Genomic DNA, 24,085 nt, shown 5'->3' on the forward strand with positions numbered 1-24,085 from the left:
AGATGCTGACCCTTGTGGTTGAATTAAGGAAAGGCAGAAAGAAGCTGATGAGGAGGGTGACCCTGTAGGAGGACCAGCAGTCTCAATTAATCTGGACCCTCTAGATCTATCAACACTGGACCACCAACCTGTCAGCATACACCAGCAGATGTGAGACCCAAACACATATACATATACAGCAGATGACTGCGGGGTCTGTATTCAAGAGACTGGAGGACCCAGGGAGTTTAGAGGTCAGGTGGGGTGGGGGGGGTGGGTGAGGACATCCTTGTGGACACAGGGGTGTGGGGAGGAGGTATGGGATGCAGAATATTCAGAGGATGGAGGGGGGGATAAAATCTGGACTGTAAAAAAAGGGCAAAAACAAACAAACAAACAAACAAACAAACAAAAAACATGATCTCACCTTACTGAGAGTCCCGTAGCCAAATTATTAACCTGGCATTGTACAAAGTTAGGTGCCCATCCATATCAGAGAGTCCATTTTCTTAACTAGGAGGTAATAATTTTCCCTGTGATATTAGCTATCAAGAAGTCAAAAGAGAAGGGTTGCCATGAATTTGAGGATAATCTGGGCTACACAGTGAGTTCCAAACCAAAGAAGGGAGAACCTGTATCAAAAACACAAATTCACAAACAAAAATATATCATGCACTGGGTACTTTGGTCAGTGAAACGGCCTGACCGTGAAAGCATTTCTTCTCAACCGTGGCAGCAGAAGAGAACAGATTCCCAGAATTTGAATTCTGAAATATGGTATGTTTATGTCTCTTCCTTCCATCAAATTAATTTGAAAAAGTACACACATATAATGTAAAATATATTTAATATATTATATATAGTATATTTTTAGGTTATACATATATAATTTATATCAAGTCTTAATTTGTATCAACTATATTATATATGAATAATACACTCAGTGGGAATAACGGCATTATATTTACATTGACTGTGCTTTGATCTTTGAATATAGAGTTGAGGAAAAAGAATTGTCCTCAAGACCACAAACACACTGATCACTCAGCTACATGTTGACAGAGTAAACCATTTCCTCAGCAGAAGCAGAATTCTGTGACAAGCTGATAGAAATGAGGCAACTATGCCCAGTCTGAAGTCTACACAACCTGAATCAGAACTCACTCCACACACTTCTCATATACACCTCATTCTTATACTCTAAAGCTTATAAAGTGAGCCATTATATAAGTGTTATGGAAAAAGTCATCAAGTGACTCATAAAATATCCATAGACCAGAGACTAGTCATTGGAGAGGCATCATCAAGCAACTGAAGGGAGCAGATGGAGAAACCCACAGCCAAACATTAGAAGGAGCTCTGTGAGCTCACAGAAGAAGGGAATAAGGATTGTAGGAGCCGCAGGGTCAAGGATACCAGGAGAACAGGGCCACAGAATCAACTAAGCAGGGCTCAGAGGGGCTCACCAAAACGGAAGCCACAAACACAGAAACTGTTTGGGTCTGAGGTAGTTCCTCTGCATATATGTTATGGAGACTTAGTTTGAGATTTTTGTGGAACTCCTAACAGTGGGAGAAGGAGCAGCATTTGAAACTTTTCCCAGCTCCTGGGGCTCATTTCCTTCTACTGATTTGTCTCATCCATCCTTGGTATGTGTGTTTGTGCTTCATCTTACTGTGACTTGCTATGCCATGTTTGGTGGATATCCTTGGAATCCTGCTCTTTTCTGAATGGAAATGAAGGAATAATAGATATTCTGGAGAGGGGAGGTGGGTGGGAAGGACTGAAGGGAGTTGAGGGACAGTAAACTGCAGATGGAAGGTAATATATGAGGGAAAAATAGAAAGAAAGAAAGAAAGAAAGAAAGAGAGAGAGAGAGAGAGAGAGAGAGAAAGAAAGAAAGAAAGAAAGAAAGAAAGAAAGAAAGAGAAAGAGAGAGAAGGAGGGAGGGAGGGAGGGAGGGAGGGAGGGAGGAAGGAAGGAAGGAAGGAAGGAAGGAAGGAAGGAAGGAAGGAAGGAAGGAAGGAAGAAAAAATTAAGGAACAGAATAAAGGAAATAAATAAAAAAATGTTGCTGCTTACAATCTGACAAAAGCATCCAGCAACAGATAAGCATAGTCAGAAGAAAGGATAATTCAGACCATACAAAAAGCATTGCTCCCCTCAAAGTACCCAACATGATACAAAGAGAAAATATCAAATCTTCTAGTTGTTATTAACAGTGTTCAAGATGCAAAAGTCTATTCAGTGTGACAGGTGTCGAGTCATTGTATCTGTACTTGGGAATTGCATGCATCCATAACAATTTATGGTTTTCAAGGAATGATTAAGTAGCCTGTATGTTGCTTGCATAATCTGTAAAGATTTTGTCCAGGAAATGTTACAACTTCACCAGATACTGTTAAAAACCTAGTGTCTCTTCTTAACTAAACAGGAATAATTGGATTTTTATCAGTACTAGTTATCTATTCTCTTTGAGATCTAGACTATTTCAGATCTTAAAAGTGAGTACAATGTTAATTTTTAAAATGTGCACTTTCCAGAAATAAGAGCATATTATTTGATATTGAAAGGTCAGGGAACCAAATTTGAGAAGCTATTTGCATTCTATATTTATCTTACATGTTGAGCAGTGTTTTTGTTTGTTTTTATAGATGTTTTTGGACATCTGTTTAGCTGTTTATCTCATATCCACTGTAATAGATTATATCTAAGACTTTTTCTAAACAATCAAGTTCTACATAATGCTATCTTAATAAAGACACTAATGACTTAAATTTTGAAGTATCTGGTTTGTAGTTAACACATTCTTATATGAATACTGAGGCTTAATTCCATATGTGTTAGAAATCATAAACTTAACTTCATTTGGTATATGAAAAAGCAAAGGGTATATAAGTTACTCTAAGGTATATTTAAATCTTGGAAACAAGTAACTCCAAAACTAGCTCACAAAAAGAAACAGATTTTAAAGTGTCTGAATGAAGCAAACGTGTGGAGAAGCAGCTGTATGTTCAAGGATACCTCAGCTATACATTAAATGAAACACCAGGTGTCCACTCAGACGGAGCAGCTGCATAATCACACGGAGCAGCAGATACACACATGTGTAAATTCAAATGGAGCTGTTTCACAGTCACATGGGGAACTAGATACACACTCACATGGAGCATATGTTGCACATTCAGGTTCACACTCATAATGAGTAAGTGCACACTCACATGGAGCAGCAGGTGCACACGGAATTCAAATGGAGCTGTTTCACAGTCACATGGGGAACTAGTTGTACACTCACATGGAACATAAGTTACTTATTCAGGTAGAGTAGTTACTGTACACTCATGCACAGAGGTACAAAGTCAAAGGAACACATTAACAGTGAACACTTTCTGCATATTCACATGGAGCATCAAGTGCACATTCAAATGGGACACAAGCATACTCACGTGGAACAATTGCATATTTACATGGAAGAGACACATACTCACATGAAATATCAGGAGTTCATTCACATAGCAGCATATGCATATTAATATGTTCTAAGCATACACTCATATGGAGCAGATGAACACTCATATGGAGCAAGTGCATACTCACATGGAGCATAAGATGCATATTCACATGTTACAGGCATACCCCCATATGGAGAAAGTGCATACACATATGGAGCAGGTGCACACTCATATGCAGCAGGTGCACACTCATATGGAGAAAGTGCATACACATATGGAGCAGGCTCACACTCACATGCAGCAGGTGCACACTCATATGGAGAACATGTACACCCATATAAAGCAGGTGCACACTCACATGGAGCAAATGCACACTCAAATGGAGCAAGCAGATGCATAGTCACATGTTACAGGCATACACTCATATGGAGAAAGTGCATACACATATGGAGCAGGTACACACTCACATGCAGCAGGTGCACACTCATATGGAGAAAGTGCAACCCATATAGAGCAGGTGCACACTCACATGGAGCAGGTGCACACTCAAATGGAGCAAGTAGATGCATAGTCACATGTTACAGGCATACATATATAGAGAAAATAAACACCCATATGGAGCAGGTGCACACTCAAATGGAGCAAGTAGATACGTACTCACATGGAACAAGTACATTTACATGGAGGAGACACATTCATATGAAGCATCAGGTATTCATTCGCATGGAGGAAGGGCAGGTACACTGTCATATGAACACCAGGTGTACATTCATAATAGTAATTTTCACTTCACATGTTGTGTGGTGTCAAAGTGCTCAGACCATAAGTTTATTGTGCTTACTTGCCATTTAATGAAATCTCCATTAGAATAAGTACCCTTAATTGCTCTATCAACATGGATTCATGGCATCTTTGGTTATCATGCAAGACACACACAAAACCAAGCCAATCAATATCCCAGCACTTATAGGGAAGATGCTTTCCTGATCTCTCCTGCCTGAGGGCCTAGTGGCTGAGGGTAGTCCCTGTAGGGGAGATAGTCATTCTTTCTTGAGGATGTAACCACTGGTAGGCTTCCATTTTGCAAATAGCTCCACACCCATCTATATATGGGCATCACTGATTGGACTTAATGAGTCGAAAAAAACAATGAAGTTAGAAGAAAAATTTGCTGGGAGTTACACAGGATGGATTGGAGGAGAGAGAAGAGGTATAGATATGATCATGTTATTTATATAAAATGTATAAAGGTGTGAGGAATAAAGAAAACTGTTTAAAGTATTTTATATTTTTATATTTTAATTCATTTTTTTTCATAGTGGAATTGCAAGAAAATATGTGAGCCTTTTAATTCCTTAACTAGTTAACCTCCAAAAACACAATGAAATGTCACACACACACACAAACTCACACAAAGAGAGAATCACTCACAAACACATACACACACACTATAGTGGATTTGAGAATTTCAACTCTCTATTGACAACTGTCAGTATAAATTTTTATAAGTATTCAACAATTTAATGGAGTAAAAAAATAAAAACATCTTTCTTGGGTTTCTAACCAGGCTATCCTTTTAAATTCAGTGCTATATATAAAACTATTTAAATGTATATAATGAATATGATTTTATTTATAAACATGCATATGTAGGTGATATGTTGTAATAATTTCCAGAACAGTCATTTGATATCTTTCAGTCATTTGATATCTTACAGTCATTTGATATCTTACAGTCATTTGGTATCTTATTTTGTTTACTGGAATTTAGTTCCACCTTCTGCTGTAATGCACAGCATAATAGCAGGAACATGCACAGATATTGAGAACACAAGGTGATGAATTCCTGCTAAATCAATACTGTAAAAAATCAATAAGCCAGAGTAATTACAGTTACAGGAAACAGGATATCACCATCAGTCCTGAGATTGCTGTCTTGGTCTTCAATCCCAGGCAACATTTATTAATTTTTCACAGCTTGATACTTATGACTAATAGTGCAGATGTGAATTGCTTTGTTCTGTACTTTGTACATTTTCATGGAGAACTTATCCTTGGTACTGTGTGAGAGTCTCAATCTTGTTAAATGTGGGAGTGATGAAGATAACACTTATTATACGATTAAAAAAAACAATACAAATTGGAAACTGTCAGCTTCTCAAAGGTGCATAGTTGTTTTCCACAATTCTCACTTTACTGTAATATGCTTTATCTTCAATTGTAAGAATGCTCTTGGCGAGGGAAGTTTTGCCTCTCCAGATCTTACCAGTGCATTACAGTTTGTGCTTTTTTACTTAACTTTATGATCTCTCTGATTGGAACTTGATAGCTTTGACATAGGAGGAACAATAGCTTCAGCACCATTCAGCAATTGGCCCGCGTTTTGCTCCTGAATGACACAGCCCCATTTCACTGTTATTTTTTTTTAAGTTTTCTTTCTGTTTTATTAGGTTCTTGCTTTTTAATAATTCTACTTTTAATATCACTAGCATATACAGGAGGCAAGAGATTTACATGTGAATGCAGGTGCCTGAGACGTCAGAAAGAATGCTCGATTCCCCAAAGCTGCCATAACAGGTAGTTTCAAGCCTTGTACTTTAATATAGGTGCTAAGAATGGAAGCCAGGTCTTCTAAAAGATCACTTAGTGCTCTTAACCACTGAGCCATCTTTCCACTCCCTGTGTAAATGCTGAAAAAACAAATGACCATGAGAAATATTTTCATTTCCCCACACTTCTGAGATTTCTTACTTTATATTTTTAATTGTTTGAGGATTTCATACATGAGTATTGTGTTCACATCTCTGATACTCCTTCAACTCTAGGCTCTTCAGCATCCCGTAGCCATTTCAGTCTCTTCTGGTGGTGGTGAAGGTGAATGAAGCCAATTCATGATTTTGTCTGCCTATGTGATCTACATGCCAGTTGATTCTTTGGCAGTTAGTAAGATAATTGGCATAAAACAAGGGAATAGAGATAAATATTCCAAAATCTAAGCTGTTCACATTGACATTAAAATACCTGAAAGATAGTACCCTTAAGGACCAGTGGGAAGACACTCTGGATGTGTTTTATGGGAGAAATGCTTGCCAGAGAGGCCGCCTTGTCATCAGCCTGGTGCTTTGATCCTATTGACTGGGAGGTAAAACTGACACAGGAGTTTTCTAGTTGGTCTACAGGACAAGGTTCTCTTTATTTCCATCTTAGTTCCTTGCCTTATTTCATTTTCATTTTCATTTTCATTTTCCATTCTTTGTTGTGTCTCTTCCGTTTTCCTTCCCTCCCTCACTTTCTTCCTCTCTTCCTCCCAAACCCTATGCACTTCTTCTCTTCTCCATTTTATTTCTTCTTCTTATCAGCCCTTGAACTTCTGATTCTTGTCTTTATATATATATAAATATGCTGCTAGGATTATAGGCATAGGCCACTATGCTCGATGTTATATGGTACAAGGAACAGACCAACAGTTTCAAGTATTCTGGACACTCTGCCACTAACTTGTCTCCCAAGATCCCTGAACCAAGTTTCATAAGTTATGAAATGTAAATCATGGCTGTTTGTCTACCCATTGAGAGATAGACATCTAAACAAGTTTAGTGAATGAGCTTATTAAAAAATTAAGAAGACACATCATCCTACTCCTGAAATATTGAACTCCACTGGGGAAATGACTCCCAGAGATAAAGCTTCTTTCTCTTTGGCTGGTTCCACTCCTTACACACCTATCTTTAAAAGATGCCCTGCATATCTAGCATCTCCACCAGTGTGAGGATGCCATAAATGCTAGTAGGTCAGGGTCTTCACAGTGAGACTTCCTATGCTCAGGTTGTATGCCCTCTTTGACTCTCTGAAATCATGTGCGAAGATTTCATGACTCCTTTATTCCTGGGTATGTCATAACTCTAAACCCAGTATGATCTTTACTATATCACCAATTTCAGTAACAAGCTCAAGGGTAACCTTGGACTCCTCATATAACATTAGCTTTAGCTCTTCTATTGAGTTTTCTAAGAACAGAAAATACTTAATTATCCCTCTCACAAGATTGAAACTTAGCTAAGTGAGGTCCTGCTTGAAGGTACTTTTTTCTGTATTCTGGTGCAGAGCCTGAAACATTACCTTCATGATGCTCATCTACCATTTTCAACACAAACTTTGCAACATTAAGGTACTCTATTTTATTTTTAAATTGTACATTTTAAATTTCTTTTTGACTCACTTCCTCTTGTTTATTGTGCACATGAATAATAGTCATTATTAATAGTCATTAATTTTATATAACTATATATAACTATACAACTAACTATATATCTATATAAATATCCAGTTTTACAATTATGTAACTAAGTATATAACTATCAATAATTAATAAATATATAAAACTATATAACTATATAAATACATAACTATATTACTATAAAACTAACTATATAACCATATAACAGCACTATAACAATTTTATAACAACTATATATCTATATGTCTAACTATATAACTAACTTTTTACACATATATATTTACACAACTATGCCACAGGCTACATATAATGCTGCCTTGAAATGGACTCTACCATAGAAATTAGAAATTACTTCTTTACCTTTTAATTGAACCCCTCGCAAGTTCTTAGGAAAAAGGCAAAAAACATCACAGGAATGGCGAATAGCTGAGTTACTAATGTTGTTCTCCTCTGAAATCTCTAGAATTTATTTTCCATAGTTTGTATTGCACTCACCCTTACTGTCTTTCAACCTCCTTCTAAGATGACCCAATAAAGCTTACAGAATTCAACCACAACTTAGTCAGAATTCCAGTTTTCTACAATATTCCAAAAGCAGCATGGCTAAGTTCTTCACAGCAGTGCTCCATTTAACGACCAATCTTTCAACTGACTATATTTCTGTTACTGTAATGAAAGATCATGTCCAAGACTAGAGACCAAAATGACCAAGGTCATAACAACAAGGGGGATACATGAAGCTCACATTCTGAACTGAATGCATAAAACAGACAATAAAGTGGGAATAGGTTGAGGTCTTACACTCTCAAAATGTACACCCATTGTCCAATTTTCTACATTGAAGAACTCCGCAAAACGTACACAAATAGTGTCATCAATTGGGGACCAGTTATTAAGATGGCTGATATTATGAGGGCATATTTTTCATTCAAATCCCTACAACCAGGAAGACAGCTAAAGGTAAAAGGCTCTTACCCCCAAGCCTGAAGAATGAGTCTTATATTCTTGGACCTAATTACTAGAAGACATTAACTCTTGCAAGCTCTGTTCTGACATCCGCATGCATTAAATGGTGTTCATGCACCAACACAAATACACACACACACACACACACACACACACACACACACACACACACTAATAAATTCAACAAATGTAATAATAAAAAATATAACAATTTAAAAGTTTCATAGGTTTTTTAAAAAGTCTTCAAACAAGAAATTATAATTAAAATGACAAAAAAATGTTAGTTATTTCCAGCTTCTAGCTTTTATTAAAAAAAAAAAAGGCTGCTATGAACATGTGTCCTTGTTATTTGTTGGAGCATCTTTTGGATATATGCCCAGGAATGGTATAGCTGGATCCTCAGGTAGTTCTATGTCCAATTTTCTAAGGACTCTCTAGACTGATTTCCAGAGTGTTTGTACCAGACTGCAATTCCACCAACTATGGAGGAATGTCCCTCTTTCTCCACATGCTCAGCAGCATCTGCTGTCACCTGAGTTTTTTATCTTAGCCATTCTGACTGGTGTGATACAGAATTTCAGGGTTGTTTTGATTTGCATTTCCCTGATGTCTAAGAATGTTGAACATTTCTTTAGAACCCCGATGTCCTTCAACAGAAGAATGGATACAGAAAATATGACACATTTACACAATAGAGTACTATTCAGCTATTAAAAACAATGACTTCATAAAATTCTAAGGCAAATGGATGGAACTAGAAAATATCATCCTGAGTGAGGTAACCCAGTCCCAAAGAACACACGTGGTATGGACTCACTGATAAGTGGATATTAGCACAAGAGCTCCAAATAAAAAGATACAATTCATGGACCACATGAAGCTGAAGAAGAAGAAGGAAGACCAAAGTGTTTGGGTGCTTCAGACTTCCTTAGAAAGGGGAACAAAATACTCACTGGAAGAAATACACAGATAAAATGTGGAGCAGAGACTGAAGGAAAGGTCATCCAGTGATTGCCCTATCTTGGGATCCATCCCATATACAGATACCAAACCCAGACACTATTGCAAATGCCAAAAAGTGCTTGCTGACAGAAGTCTAATATAGCTGTTTCCTGAGAGGCTCTGCCAGAGCCTGACAAATACAGAGGTGAATATTGACAGCTAACCATTGAACTGAGCAGGAGTCCCCAGTGGAGGAGTTAGAGAAAGAACAGAAGGAGCTGAAGGTGTTTGCAACCCCATAGGAAGAACAACAATATGAACTAACCAGACTCCCCAGAGCTCCCAGGGACTAAACCACTAAACAAAGAGTATACATGGAGGGATCCATGGCTCCAGCTGCATATGTAGCAGAGGATGGTCTTGTTGGACATCAATGGGAGGAGGGGCCCTTGGTCCTGTGAAGGCTTCATGACCCAATGTTGGGGAATGCCAGGGTGAGGAGGCAGGAGTGGGTAGGTCGGTGGGGGGGTACCCTCAGAGAAGCAGGAAGAGGGGGGATGGGATAGGAGGTTTCTACAGGGGAAACCTGGAAAGGGATTAACATTTGAAATGTAAATAAATAAAATATCAATAAAAATGTAAGTTACTTTTTACTGAATATTAAACTCTAAATTGTAAAACATCCTAAAAAAAAGTGTGACTGATTTGTATGTCTGTAAAATCTAACTTTAAGAAAATTAGTTCTACATAGTCTCCATTTGATATTCTCAGCAAGGAGTAGTAAGTGAATAACACTAATCCACTTCGCAACATAAAATGATTCCAGAAGCTCTGTCTACCCTCCATCCATTGCACAGGTGAGGATTCACCCGTGCAACGGCTTCATTATTAATTAAACAGTGTATTTTTGGTAGTAAATGAAAGGCTCAATTTGAGTTCCTCTAATAGTCTACTTAATGATATCTAATTAGGACATCTGTTAAAGAGTTCATGATGTTACATTCTTCATTTGGTTTCCCATTATCTCAGCATTATGACTTTCAGCTTTTTATGAGCAGTTCATTATTAATTGGGAATATATATATACATATATATATCATACTTTCTAACTAGGTTAGCTGAACTTATTCTCTTTTATGTTAATTGGAACCACCCTATTAAACATTGAGAATCTCAATTCCTCCTTTTCAGAAAATGTCTGAATCGCAATTTTCCTACTGATGTGCAGTGAATGTAACAGTTTACAATAATTCAAATGACCAAAGTGATGATGTGGGAAAGATTGTGATATGTGATGTCTCTTTCATAAGCATTGTGTTAGCCATCAATATTATCATGATGTAGCTTTAAACTATATTCTTAAAGAAAAACTTTAAAATCACGCAGGTTTTAAACCTAAAAAGTTTATAGCCACCAACGTTTCATATATGATAAAGTTTAGAAAATATAAACAGCCAAATATTTTATATATGACAGAAATATTTGAGTAATGATTATGATTCTTTCTAGTGCCTTTCAGTTTTCCAACATAGACTTAAGCAGCTAGAGAAATTGTTCAGTGGAGTATTGAAGACCACTTCCTGCTATTGCAGAGGACTGGAGTTAAGTTCTCAGCACCACCCACACAGTTTATAACTGTCTATAACTCTAGTGCCAGGGAATCCAGCACCATTTTCAGTCTTCAGTGGGCACCACAGATTCACACAGTGCTCATGCATACATGCATTCAAATGTGTGTGTGTGCATGTGTGTGTGTGTGTGTGTGTGTGTGTGTGTGTATTTAAGAGTAACATTTCTCAAATTTTATTTTAAAATTAACTCAAAATTCACTGAATTGAAAACTCTTCCATTTTTATTACTTTTTTTTGAGATTACAGCTATATAATTTCTCCCCTTCCTTTTCCTCATTCCAACCCCACTCATATACTGCTCTGTTTCAAATTCATGGCAATTTTTTCCTTAATTTTTGCTAAACACATACATATGTTCATATATATACACAAATATATACATATATACACACACATTTCTCAGTCTATGCAGTTTACTTGTATGCATGTTTTTGGGGCTGACATTTGGTACTGGATAATCAGTTGGTGAGCTCTTCCATTGGGGAGAGCATTTCTCCTGTTTTTATTATGGTTTCGTTGTCTGTAGTTCTTACTTTTCCTCAAAGAAATGTTTCTGCGATAGATAGCGAACAACACAGAAAAACAGTACATTAAATGGTAGCGTTGTAGAGCCCAGTCCCAGCCACAGCACATTTCCAGCACTGGTGGGCAGATCAGGGATTATTCTTGATCCTTCCATCTTTTAAGGGATAGAAAGTTCTAAGAGCCAGAGGAACAGGGAATTTTCTGTGTAACTGTGTTCTAGAAATGTCAGAAAAGCTATACCTATGAAGTCTCACCAGCCCACCTACCTAAACATGACCTGAAAAAAATTAAACAATAGGCATGCTACCTGAGAAGGGGAAAGACCCACGTTTTTATTTTTTTCTCATTTTTCGATTTTTATTTTGTATTGGTTATTTTATTTATTTACATTTCAAATGTTATCTCCCTTCCCCCTCCCCATGTTTCTATGAGGGTGCTCCCCCACCCACCTACCCACTCACTCCTGCCTCACCACCCTAGCATTCCCCTATCCTGGGTCATCTAGCCTTCACAGGACCAAGAGCCTCCCCCTATTGATGCCAGATAAGGCCATCCTCTGCTGCATATGCAGCTGGAGCCATGGGTCCATCCATGTGTACTCTTTGATTGGTGGTTTAGTCCTTGGGAGTTCTGGGGTGTGTGGTTGGTATTGTTGCTCTTCCTATGGGGTTGCAAACCCCTTTAGCTCCTTCAGTCCTTCCCCTAACTCCTTCATTGGGGTCCCAGATCTTAGTCTGATGGTTGGTTGTGAGCATCCTCATCTGTATTGGTCAGTCTCTGGCAGAGCCTCTCAGAAAACATGGCTCAGCAGTTAAGGTCTATGTTTTTAAATCAAAACTGCTCCATATGTATTTTAGTTTCTAGATCCATTCCTATCTTATATGTACATCTGATTATAGCATGGAACATAGATTATAAAATCAGTATTTATCTAATTATATCAAATAGTGGTATCATTATAGAATTGTTACAAAAATATACTTTATTGTTCCTTAAGTTGCTGGGCAATAAATTAATTCATTATAGTCACTGATTCCTGATATTTGAATCAATGTTGTTTATTTACACATATATCAGATAATTTTGTTTTACCTTCTTCTGTGTAAATAGCCCAGAGTAAAATGAGATTTCAGAATTTCTCAACAAAAAATGGAGAGAACAATGATGCAGCACAAAATACATATAGGCCAACTCAAGAAATCAATTTTTTTCAAATAATAAAACACAAGGACTGGATTATGCTTAACAACTCAGTAAAACACAACCACCAAATCCTATAAAAGATATATAGGTCACATTAAATTCCTAATAGTATAAACTGCTAATAATTTCATAAGTAACAGCTTTAAAATTTATTGAGCATAATGAAAACAGTACTCCTATCGGTGTGTTAGAGAAGACATCTTTTTATTATTATTATTACGTATTTTCCTCAATTACATTTCCAATGCTATCCCAAAAGTCCCCCACACCCTCCTCCCCCCACTCCCCTACCCACCCATTCCCATTTTTTTGCCCTGGCGTTCCCCTGTACTGGGGCATATAAAGTTTGCATGTCCAATGGGCATCTCTTTCCAGTGATGGCCGACTAGGCCATCTTTTGATACATATGCAGCTAGAGTCAAGAGAAGACATCTTAAACCATGAAAAAACGCAAGAGAGAGTTTTGATTGATTGATTGATTGATTTACCATCAATACTTTCTTTGACAATGTTTAGCATGATTACAGGTTTCAAATTTTATCTCACACTGCAGACAGGGCAGAAGATAAGTTAACAGCTAATCTTCACCTCTGCATCAATTCCTCTAAGTGCAGGTTCTTAACTCATCCCCAAGTCTGTAGGAAACCACCTGCTGCAGCTTCTCTTCTCCCCTTCTCTCATCTCCAATATATTACACCGATCTTCCCTTCCAGACTGCCTTTCTCACAAACATTGGTTTAATCCAAGTCCCCTGCATCCAGCAGGCACTTTCAGAAAACATACAGTGCCCTCAGACCCAGGAAAAAGGTAGGCTAACTTCAGAACTTCACCCATTCCTGTACCCATTCAAAACCTCTCCCCTACTCTTATCCCTAAATCTGTAGCCAACCACTTGCTTCAACCTGCCCCATTTCCAGAGGATAAAATTGATCATTTCCAAACTACCTTCTCCCCTCACTGATTTATCCCAGCCACCAACTCTAGCAGAGATTCCATGGTAATCACACACCACCCCAGACATGGAAGCAGGAAGACTTACCATGGATGATCACCACGCCCTCCTCTCCTTCAAATCCAACTCCCATCTCTGGAGCAGACTACCTGCTATGCCCCTGTTCTCTCTGCCCCAATCTTTCTACTCCAAATTTCCATCTTACCCATCTGGTTTTCAAAGCGCCCAACTCCAACAGGCTTTCTCTGGGAAAAGCCAACCAAGCCTGTCAGAGTGGCAACTAGATCTGCTAAAGTGACAGGCAAGCTTCACATCTTCACTGTCCATTTTCCACAAATCCAACTCCAACCCCCCAGCTCATCACTAGATCTGTAGCAGATTCCTGTCTTGGCCTCTCCTCATTTCTGTTCCCCATTTCCAGACTTCTAAGAAGATCCTCAGGAAACATACTTCATTTTTATTTATTATTTTTATTTTATTTATTTACATTTCAGAGATCACCCTTCCCATTCCCCCCTCCACGAGCCCCCCACACCATCTGCCTCCCGTTTGCCTCTAAGATGGTGCTCCCCCACCCACTCCTAACTCATCCCTTTAGCATCCCCCTTCTCTGGGACATCAAGCCTCCACATAATCAAGTGAATCTCCTCCTACTGAGGCCAGACAAGACAGACCTCTGCTACATATGTAGCAGGGAACCATGGATCAATCCATGGATGCTCTTTGGTTGGTGGTTTTGTCCCTGGTAGCTCTGAGGGGTCTGGTTAGTTGATACTGTTGTTATTTCTGTGGGGTTGCAAACCCCTTCTGCTTCTTCATTCCTTCCCCTAATTCTTCCATAGGGGTCCCCAGACACAGTCCAATGGTTGGCTGAAAGTATCTGCATCTGTCTCAGTCAGGTGTTGTCAGAGTCTCTCAGTGGACAGCCACACCAGGCTCCTGTCTACAGGCACATCTTGGCATCAGCAATAGTATCAGGATTTGTTGACTGCATATGGGACAGATCCCAAGTTGGGTCGGCCTCTGAATAACCTTTCCTTCAGCCTCTGTTCCATTTCTGTCCTTGCATTTCCTTTAGACAGGAAGAATTCTGGGTTAAAATTTTTGAGGTAGGTGGGTGGCCCTATCTCTCAACTGTGGACCATGTCTATCTACTGGAGGTGGTCTCCTCGGGTTCTATCTACCCATTGTTAGGCATTTCAGCTAATGTCATCCTCATTGGGTCCTAGGAGCCTCCCAGATCCCTTGTGTCTGGGACTTTGTAGCACTTTCCGACCCAATTCCCTATCCCACATTTCTACATATACCTATTCATTCTCCTGGTCCTCTGGCCATATCTCCTGTCTCTCCTCATACCTGATCCTGACCCACTTTTTCTCTCCCCCTCTCCTCTCCTACCTAGGTCCCCGACCTCCCTCTGCCTCCTATGCTTATCTTGTTCCCCTTTCTAAGTGGTATTGAAGCATCCACATTGGGCCTTCCTTCTTGTTAAGCTTCATATGGTCTGTGAGTTGTATCACGGGTATTTTGAAAATTTTGGCTAATATTCACTTATCAGTGAGTACATACCATGTATGCCGTGTTGGGTCTGGGTTTCCTTATTCAGGATGATATTTCCATCCATTTGAAAAAAAATATGATGATCATGTTTAATAGCTGAGTAATATTCCATTGTGTGAATGTATCACATTCTCTGTATCCATTTTTCAGTTCAGAGACATCCAGGTTGTTTCCAGTTTCTGGCTATTATAAACAAAGCTACTATGAACATAGTGGAGTATGTGTCCTTGTGATATGGTGGAGTCTCTTTTGCATATATGCCCAGGTATGTTATCTGGGTCTTCAGGTAGAAGAACTATTTCCAGTATTCTTAGGAACTGTCTGATTGCCATAGTGGTTAGATGGAGAAAACAAGATATTCCATGACAAAACCAAATTTAAACAATATGTTTCAACTAATTCCCCTCCTAGCCCATCCCCATTCCTAAGTTTCAGCTCCCCATACCTAGAAGCACATTTTATCTGGAACCTTCAAGTGGCCACACACATCAAGATCCCAGAAGACATTACTATCAAGCAACAAGGGACTTTCGACTCTCAAAAACCTCACACCAGAAACCAAGGAACAAAACATTTACCCAATAAAGAAAATAAGAGATATCAACACCTAAAATCACAATCTGACCAAACCCACATCTCTACAAGCCAGCATAAAATACAAAAATGGCCAGGACAATATGTCTTAACTAGAGACAAGCAACCTTCCCACAGCATGTCATAAATATTGAAACATAGTTGAAACACATGCCAAAGACATTAATGTAGACTTTATGAATAAGATAGAGTCCCATACAGAGGAAATAAATCCCTTAAAGAAAACTGTGAAACCATAGAGTGGAAGAAACTGAATAAAACTTTTCAAGACCTGAAAGTGGAACTAAAATCAATCAAGAAATCAAGAAAATTTAAACTGAAGGAAATGTAGGAATGAAAATATGAGGAACACAAATAGGGGCCAGAGAGGCAACCCCCACCAAGGGACCACAAGGGATAGAAGAGTACATCTCAGACATGGAAGACCTGATAGAATAAATGGATACATTTGTGAAATAAAATGTTAAATATAAGTTTTAAATCCTGGCCAAAAACCATCACAGAATTCTAGAACACTATAAAATGACAAATCTAAGAATAATAGGAATAGAAGAAGAAGAAGAAGAAGAAGAAGAAGAAGAAGAAGAAGAAGAAGAAGAAGAAGAAGAAGAAGAAGAAGAAGAAGAAGAAGAAAACCACGTCAAATAGATAGGAAATATATTCAACAAAATCAGAACAGAATTTTCCAAAAGAAGGAAGCCTATCAAGGAACAAGAAGCCCACAGAACAACAAATATATTAGAGCAGAATAAACTTCCCTCATCACACTGTAATCAAAACACTAAACAGATAGAACAAAGAATTTCAATTAATCTTCCCTCTCTCTATCTCAATTTCTCTCTCAATCTCTTTCACACACACACACACACACACACAGTTTTGTGTGTGTGTGTGTGTGTGTGTGTGTCAGTGTGTGTGTGTGTATCTAATTATACAAGAGAGCTAGATCATAAGGAGATTCTACAGTGGTTAATATATATGGAGACAGAGTAGGACAGAAACAAGAGATTACAATGTTGGTAAAGAGAACATACATATTCATTATGTGTGTTCTATTTTTAAAAAAATGCATATATTTGTGCATTTAATTCTATCATGTATATGTGTGTTTGTGTGTGTATGTACATACTCTGTATTCTGCATATGTTAGAAAACTGACAATTATCTTCCTGTCTATGTATTTATTTAGCATGATGATCTCCAATTCAACTCACTTTTCTGCAAGTAATGTACCTGGACCAAGCTTCATTTTGGTGCATTAGAACAGATTGTCTTCATTCTTTTATGGACATCTGTTTATGGATCTTATGTCTTTGATACAAAGTTCATGAGAAGAAATGTTTTATTTGCTAGTAATGCAAGCAACTTCTACAAAAAAATAGCCCCTGCAAAATTGATTGTTTACTGAAAATTATATTTATTCAAATCCTTTCGGAGAAACCAAAACAACCTCTCCAATAAGAGTGCACTGTAAAAGTATAATAGAGTTTCAAAAGCAATTATAAGAAATAACTCTTTTAATGTAAATATAATGCTATACAGAATAAAAAAAAAATTTTCAACCACAGAGTACTATACTAAAATAGCATTCAATTCCAAGACAAATGAAACACTTCAAAGCATCAACTGAACTTGACAAATTTTGAAGATATTCCAAGAAGTTATATATTTGAAATTGACAGAATGTTTTTCTTAAGCTCAGGAAATTAGTCACCTTCTAGTCTGATAGTCTCCTGTCAGTATCCTAAGGAACACTTGCATTAAAAAGGTTTTATAGTGGTAATTACAGTAATTTTTTCTACATTATAAGATTCAAAATACCGACTATGTCCACAGCAGATTTTATAATAGCCATAAGCTGGAAAGAACCCAGGTGTCCCTCAACAGAGGAATGGGAAAAAAATGTTGTACATTTACACAATGGAGTACTATGCAACTATTAAAAGCAATGAATTTATGAAATTCTTTTTTTTCCCCATGATGGGTGGGAAGGTATAAACAGAACCAATCTAAAAATGGCTGCTATTACCCAAGCCTGACAAGGGGTCCTAGGAGACCCAGACCCCTTCTAAAAAGTTTAACAGGGGCATCTTAGCAGAGCTCCTAAGCAGGCACTTGGCAGTTCAGGATTTTCTCTTCTGGTTTTCTTTCCACGCAAACGGGGAGGGGGGGGGGCAGGATGAACAAGGTCGCTCTGGGAAGAGCCCTCCTAGCACCACTGCCCTGTACTCTGGTCCCTGGGGACGTTATAGTTAATGTATTTTATATAAATACACAGAGGAATAGAAAATATAAAATCTGAGAAGTTGAGGGAAAGTGAGGAACTTGGGGAGAAGAAGGGGCTGCAGACCTTGCTCAGGGCAACTTGACCTCTTTTTTGACCCCCTTGGCTTCTGGCTTCTCCTCCTTGGTTTTCTCCTCTTCTGTGACTTCTTTTTTTCTCTTCAGGATCTTTCTCTTTCTCATCCTCTGTTTTAACTCTTTTGGCTTTTTTGAAGTTAGAAGAGTTCTTGCGACCACCTTCTCCCTCCTCATCTGAGTCCGAGAACTCTTCCTCACAGGCAATGCGTTTGTCAGAGGAGCAGATGGAGATGCGTTTGTCAGGGTCTTCCTCATCCTCATCACCACTCTTTTCTGGGATGGCATCCTCCGGTATGGCCTGCATCTGGACCCCAGGGGCATGGGGCAGCATTCTCAAGTTCTCAAAGAGACGCTGCTTGATCTTCTCCAGGTACTTGTTAGTGTTCTGGTTGGTCATGTTGGAAGGGCTGATGTGAAGCTTGAAATCCGGTCCAAATTATTCAAAGTAGTCATTGTAGGGCAGCTCATTAGGGATCTCTGTGTCCAGGGCCACCGCTGTTTCCTAAGTCCAGCACCGAGCAACATTCCGGATGGTGTAGCCACCTCCTCCCAGCATCAGCATAGGCAAGTTGAAACTCTTCACGAACTCCACACACTTGGCGTGTCCTTTGATGGTCAGATTGAAGCAACCTAACCGATCCCCAGACAGGGAATCTGAGCCACACTGTAAGACCACTGCACTAGACTGGAACATCTCCATTACTTTGGACATGACTGGCTTGAAGATTGCTTCATAGGATTCGTCGTCAATGCTGTCTCGCAGTGGGTAGTTCACAGCATAGTACTCGCCTTTGCCAGCCCCAATGTCCTGTCGGTCCCCAGTTCCTGGGAAGTACTCTCCGTATTTATGAAAGGACACAGTCATGACCTAGTCTGTAGTATAGAAGGCCTCTTCCAGGTCATCGCCATGGTGAATATCAATGTCAATATAGAGCACCCTCTGGTGATACTTTAGCAGTTCCGGGATGGCCAAGACGATGTCATTGACGTAACAGAAGCCAGATGCTTCAGACTTCTTTGCATGGTGCAGGCCCCCAGCCCAGTTCACAGCGATGTCCGTCTGTTGCTTATTAAGCTTCACAGCACTTGCGACAGAGCCTCCGGTGGATAACTGACAGAACTCAAACAAGCCATAAAATACCGGACAGTCCTCACCAACATTGAATCTCTGCATCTGTTTGCTGTATTCAGACATATTATCTGGGTGAATAGAAAGCAGGAATTTAATGTAGTCATCAGTGTGGTACTTGGTCATTTCCTCAGCATTGGCTTTGTGAGGACGATAGATTTCCATTTTTCGGTAGAGACCAGAGTTGAGCAGCAAATTGTGAGTCATGCAGATTCGGTGAGGCTTCATGGGGTGCCCTTGTCCATAATAGTAGTTTCCAACGTCCCCATCATAGTAGTAACAGACTTTCCTCTTGGTGCCCTGAGTCTGTGCCATCTTGCTCACCGCCCGGCTCTCCCGTCAGTTAGTCTGCCCCAATTTATGAAATTCTTAGACAAATGGATGGATCTGGAGGATATCATCCAAAGTGAGGTAAGCCAATCAAAAAAGAACACACATGATATGCACTGACTGATAAGTGAATATTAGCCCAGAAGCCCAGAATACCCAAGATACAATTTTCAAAACTCATAAAACTCAAGAAAAAGGAAGACCAAAGTATGGATACTTCAATCCTTCTTAGAAGGGGGAACAAAATACTCATGGAAGGAGTTACAGAGATAAAGTTTGGAGCAGAGAATGAAGGAATGACCATCCAGGGACTGTCCCACCTGGGGAACCATGCCATTAGCAACCACCAAAACCAGACACTATTGTGGATGCCAACAGAGCTTGCTAACAGAAACCTAATATAGCTGTTTCCTGAGTAGCTCTGCCAGTGCCTGGCAAATAGAGAAGTGGATGCTCACAGTCATCCATTGGACGGAGCACAGGGTCCGCAATGAAGGAGCTAGAGAAAGTACCCAAGTAGCTGAAGGGGTTTGCAGCACCATAGGAGGAACAACAATATGAACTAACCAGTACCCCCAGAGCTCCCTGGGATGAAACCACCAATCAAAGAAAACACATGGTGGGACTCATGGCTCTAGCTGCATATGTAGCAGAGGATGGCCTAGTTGGTCATCAATGGGAAGAGAGGTCCTTGGTCCTGTGAAGGTTCTATGCCCCAGTGTAGGGGAATGCCAGGGCCAGGAAGTGAGAGTAGGTGGGTTGGGGAACAGGGGAAGGGGGGAGGGTACAGAGGATTTTCAGAGGGGAAACACGGAAAGGGGATAATATTTGAAATATAAATAAAGAAACTATCTAATAAAAAAGTTTCAAAATGCCTCCATCAATTTTATTTCTGACGTAAAAACAGGTAGACTTTTAGACACTAGTGCTACAATGGAATAGCTTTCCTCTTTACTGAACACCAAGGTCTTGCTATTCAAGTATCCAAGCACACAAGTGAAGCAAAGGAAGCCTGGTTTAAGCATTACTTAGTCTTTGCTGTTTTTGTAAACTTCACATATGTTAGAGAATAATACTATGAAAAATAAAGGGAAAAGAGAAATTTGGTCAGGGTGTTTAGTCAGCTCAAGATGCCTGTAAGGAAATTCTTACAAGGTGACTATAGGGTGTGCCCTGTAGGCAATAGAACAGAAGGGACATGGAAGGAGGAGCAGAAGAGATGCATATGATATGGTCCAAACCTGTAATCTAAAGTAGATACTATGCACTTAACACACTCTTTAAAAGATCATGATCAATAATTTCCTAATATTGATTTGAAATTTTCCACATAATAGTGCAGTATCAGTGATTTATGGAAAAAGAAAAGGAGTGGACATGGGGCAGTTATGGGGGTTCATACTGTATGTGGATGACTTCTTCTAAATTATAGGAGTATTCTATAACTCCCCTGTTGTAATGTTGGTATAACTACAACAATTTGCTTTAAATATCAGTGAAATGCATATTAATGTGTCACAAGCTCGTGATTATGACTAGGAAACTAAGGGTAAAAGTGTTACATACTTCAATTAACAGGTAAAGTGTGTCAAATTTTATTTTACAATAATATAAATATCAGTTTTATGTGTTTTTAAAATTAATGTACAAATCTAAAGTACTTTCTTAGGGAACCTATTTAAATAATTTCCATATGTGTTATAACAAATGTATTAGCACAGTAGGCATTGTTTGCATTAAGTTTGGAATATCTCCACATACAAACAAAGGTACATATAATTTTTAAAGTATAAAATAATATGACACTATTCATGAAAAAGAATAATACCTATTTCTTATGGATATGATTGAATAGTCAACACATTTCACTATTGGCTAATAAGTGAAAGTTATACAATAATATATATCAGAAAGATGGTTTAATGTAGGATATTCATCATAAAATCTTTTTAAAATAGAAATAAAACCATACAATTACCTTTGCTGTATCAACATATAGTAAAATTCAAGAATATTTCACATTACAACTTTTGAGGGAAGACATCAATTAAATCATTAGAAAAAAATTTTATTTCAATCTATGCTATTATTAGACATAAGACCTACAGTTGGCCATTTCATCTGAATCCGAGAGTGAAGATGTGAATCTGGTGAACAGAGTTTCTCTGTTCAGTGCTGTAGAGAGCTTGTTCAGAATCTAACCTCTCAGCAAGACATCTACTGTTTTTCTTTTGTCTGGGTTCTACAATAGCATAAGAAGTTCCCTCATGATGTTTTTACACACACTTTGAACTTCTTGATCCTCCTTCCATCCTCACTTCTATCTTCACCCTTTCACCCCCTCTGGTGCACTTTCTTCTTTTAATTAACCCCTTTCTGCTTTCAAGTGCTGTGTATTCCACTTTTCTTCATCTCTGTGTCTGTTTCTCTGTCTGTTTTTCTGTCTCTTTCTTTCTCTTTCTATCTCTTTCTGTCTCCTCCCCTCTATCTAAACTTTATTTGCCCTCTTTTTTCAAGACTTATCACACACGCACACATACACACACATTCATAATACACACCCACACCTAAATCAATACATTAAAATCTAGGATCTTCACTTGAAACAAAATATGCCATACTCCTCTTTCTGACTTTGACTCATTTCCTCCATTTCTGGACACACACCTGAAAGACTATATGCCCTATTTTGAAGACACTGGCAAATTCATATTTATTGACACACTCTTTACAATAGATAATAAATTAAAACAGCCTTGACATCTCTCAATAGATGGTTGATTTAAAAAAACACACACACACACATTGCAAACATACAATGGAATTCTATTATGCAATAAAAAATGAATTCATGAAAAACATTAGATTTTGTTATTTTTAAAGGAACTGCCCTAACACAAGTAATGCATTCTGTAATAGATTCACAAGCTCTGTTTTCTTCCAGATTAATACAAATGTCCTTCAACCTAAAATCCATGAGAAGGCCAGTGGGAAAATAAGAGATAAATTACCTGTGTCCACATACCAGTAGTTAAATACCTGATCAAGACCTTGACCAGAAATGAGGCTCAATAGTTTAAAGATGATGCAGGACCTGAATAAAAGAGACCCATCTTTAGTGATGTGGGAAAGGAAAGCCCCTGTCTGGAAATACACGCAGGATAATTATCTAAGGAATTATGAGTGAGGTTTGGGGACAATAAACTTTCTTTATGGATGGACCTCAGAAAAAGTTAAGAATGTATAAATAATGTGTGCTATGTTTAGGAACTGCAAAAATCTTCAGACCGAGGTTGGTACAGAAAGTCTTTGGTCAGACTTTGCTCATTTTAATCCAGAATTGAGTTTCCAGGATATGCTTGCCTTTGGTCCTCTTTCAGACTTTAAATGGTTGACATATATGTCATTTCCTTCCCTAACTTTGCAATGAATCATAATAACAACATACTTTTCCAGAGAATATTCACATTTTTACAATGCCAAGTAAACTCATTTAGCATTGGAGTCAGGAAATTAAGGGCAGACACAGTCTCATTGAAACTTGGCTTTCGGCTGATGACCTCACTAGAGTTCTTCACTGGGGGATACAGAAAGCTTGGTCCCTGAGCTTGAACAATCCAATCTGAATTTTTCTGTTAAGATAACATGGAGGAAAATTGTGCCTGTACAAGATTGTTGTGTTCCCATGAGAAATACAGAGAACTCCACAAATTTACTAGCCTTTGGAATATGAGGCACTCAAATGCTTTATCTTAATTTGGAAAATGAAATTTTATTTCTCATGATTATAAAACTTATTACAGGACTAGTGTAAACAGAAATAAACTCCCAGATTAAACTTTAAAAAGATAATGCCAATCTCAAGTTATCAGCTAATTGTTCATATGCTAAACACAGTTCCAAAATATGTCAATGTAATAGTAATGGCTGCCCATGTATCATTACAAAATAGAGGCAAGCAGTGCATTCCCGGAGTCAAGATCTGTTCCAGGTTATGCCTACATAATTCTGAAAGCATAAAAACGCATAGCAGAATTTTAAGTATTTGGCCATTGTCCAGATCATGAATATATAAACTGTATTTACTTCCTCTGAAAAATAGAAACTGCCAGGTGAGCCAGCAGGGAGAGACCACTGACTGAATGTGTCTATCCTCCTGTGGTGCAATAGGGTTCCCCTGAGCAGAACAAGCTTTTGGCTTAACACTTAAGAAGAAATAACAAT

General features: G+C 38.5%; 1 pseudogene; it reads right to left on the reverse strand.

Moving 5' to 3' along the window:
* Positions 1-18,396: 18,396 nt before the first annotated feature.
* On the reverse strand, positions 18,397-19,846 carry Gm5824 (annotated as a pseudogene).
* Between the last annotated feature and the right edge of the window lie 4,239 nt (positions 19,847-24,085).

This window comes from Mus musculus, chromosome 18, assembly GCF_000001635.26.
Source record: "Mus musculus strain C57BL/6J chromosome 18, GRCm38.p6 C57BL/6J".
Taxonomy (NCBI): Eukaryota; Metazoa; Chordata; class Mammalia; order Rodentia; family Muridae; genus Mus; species Mus musculus.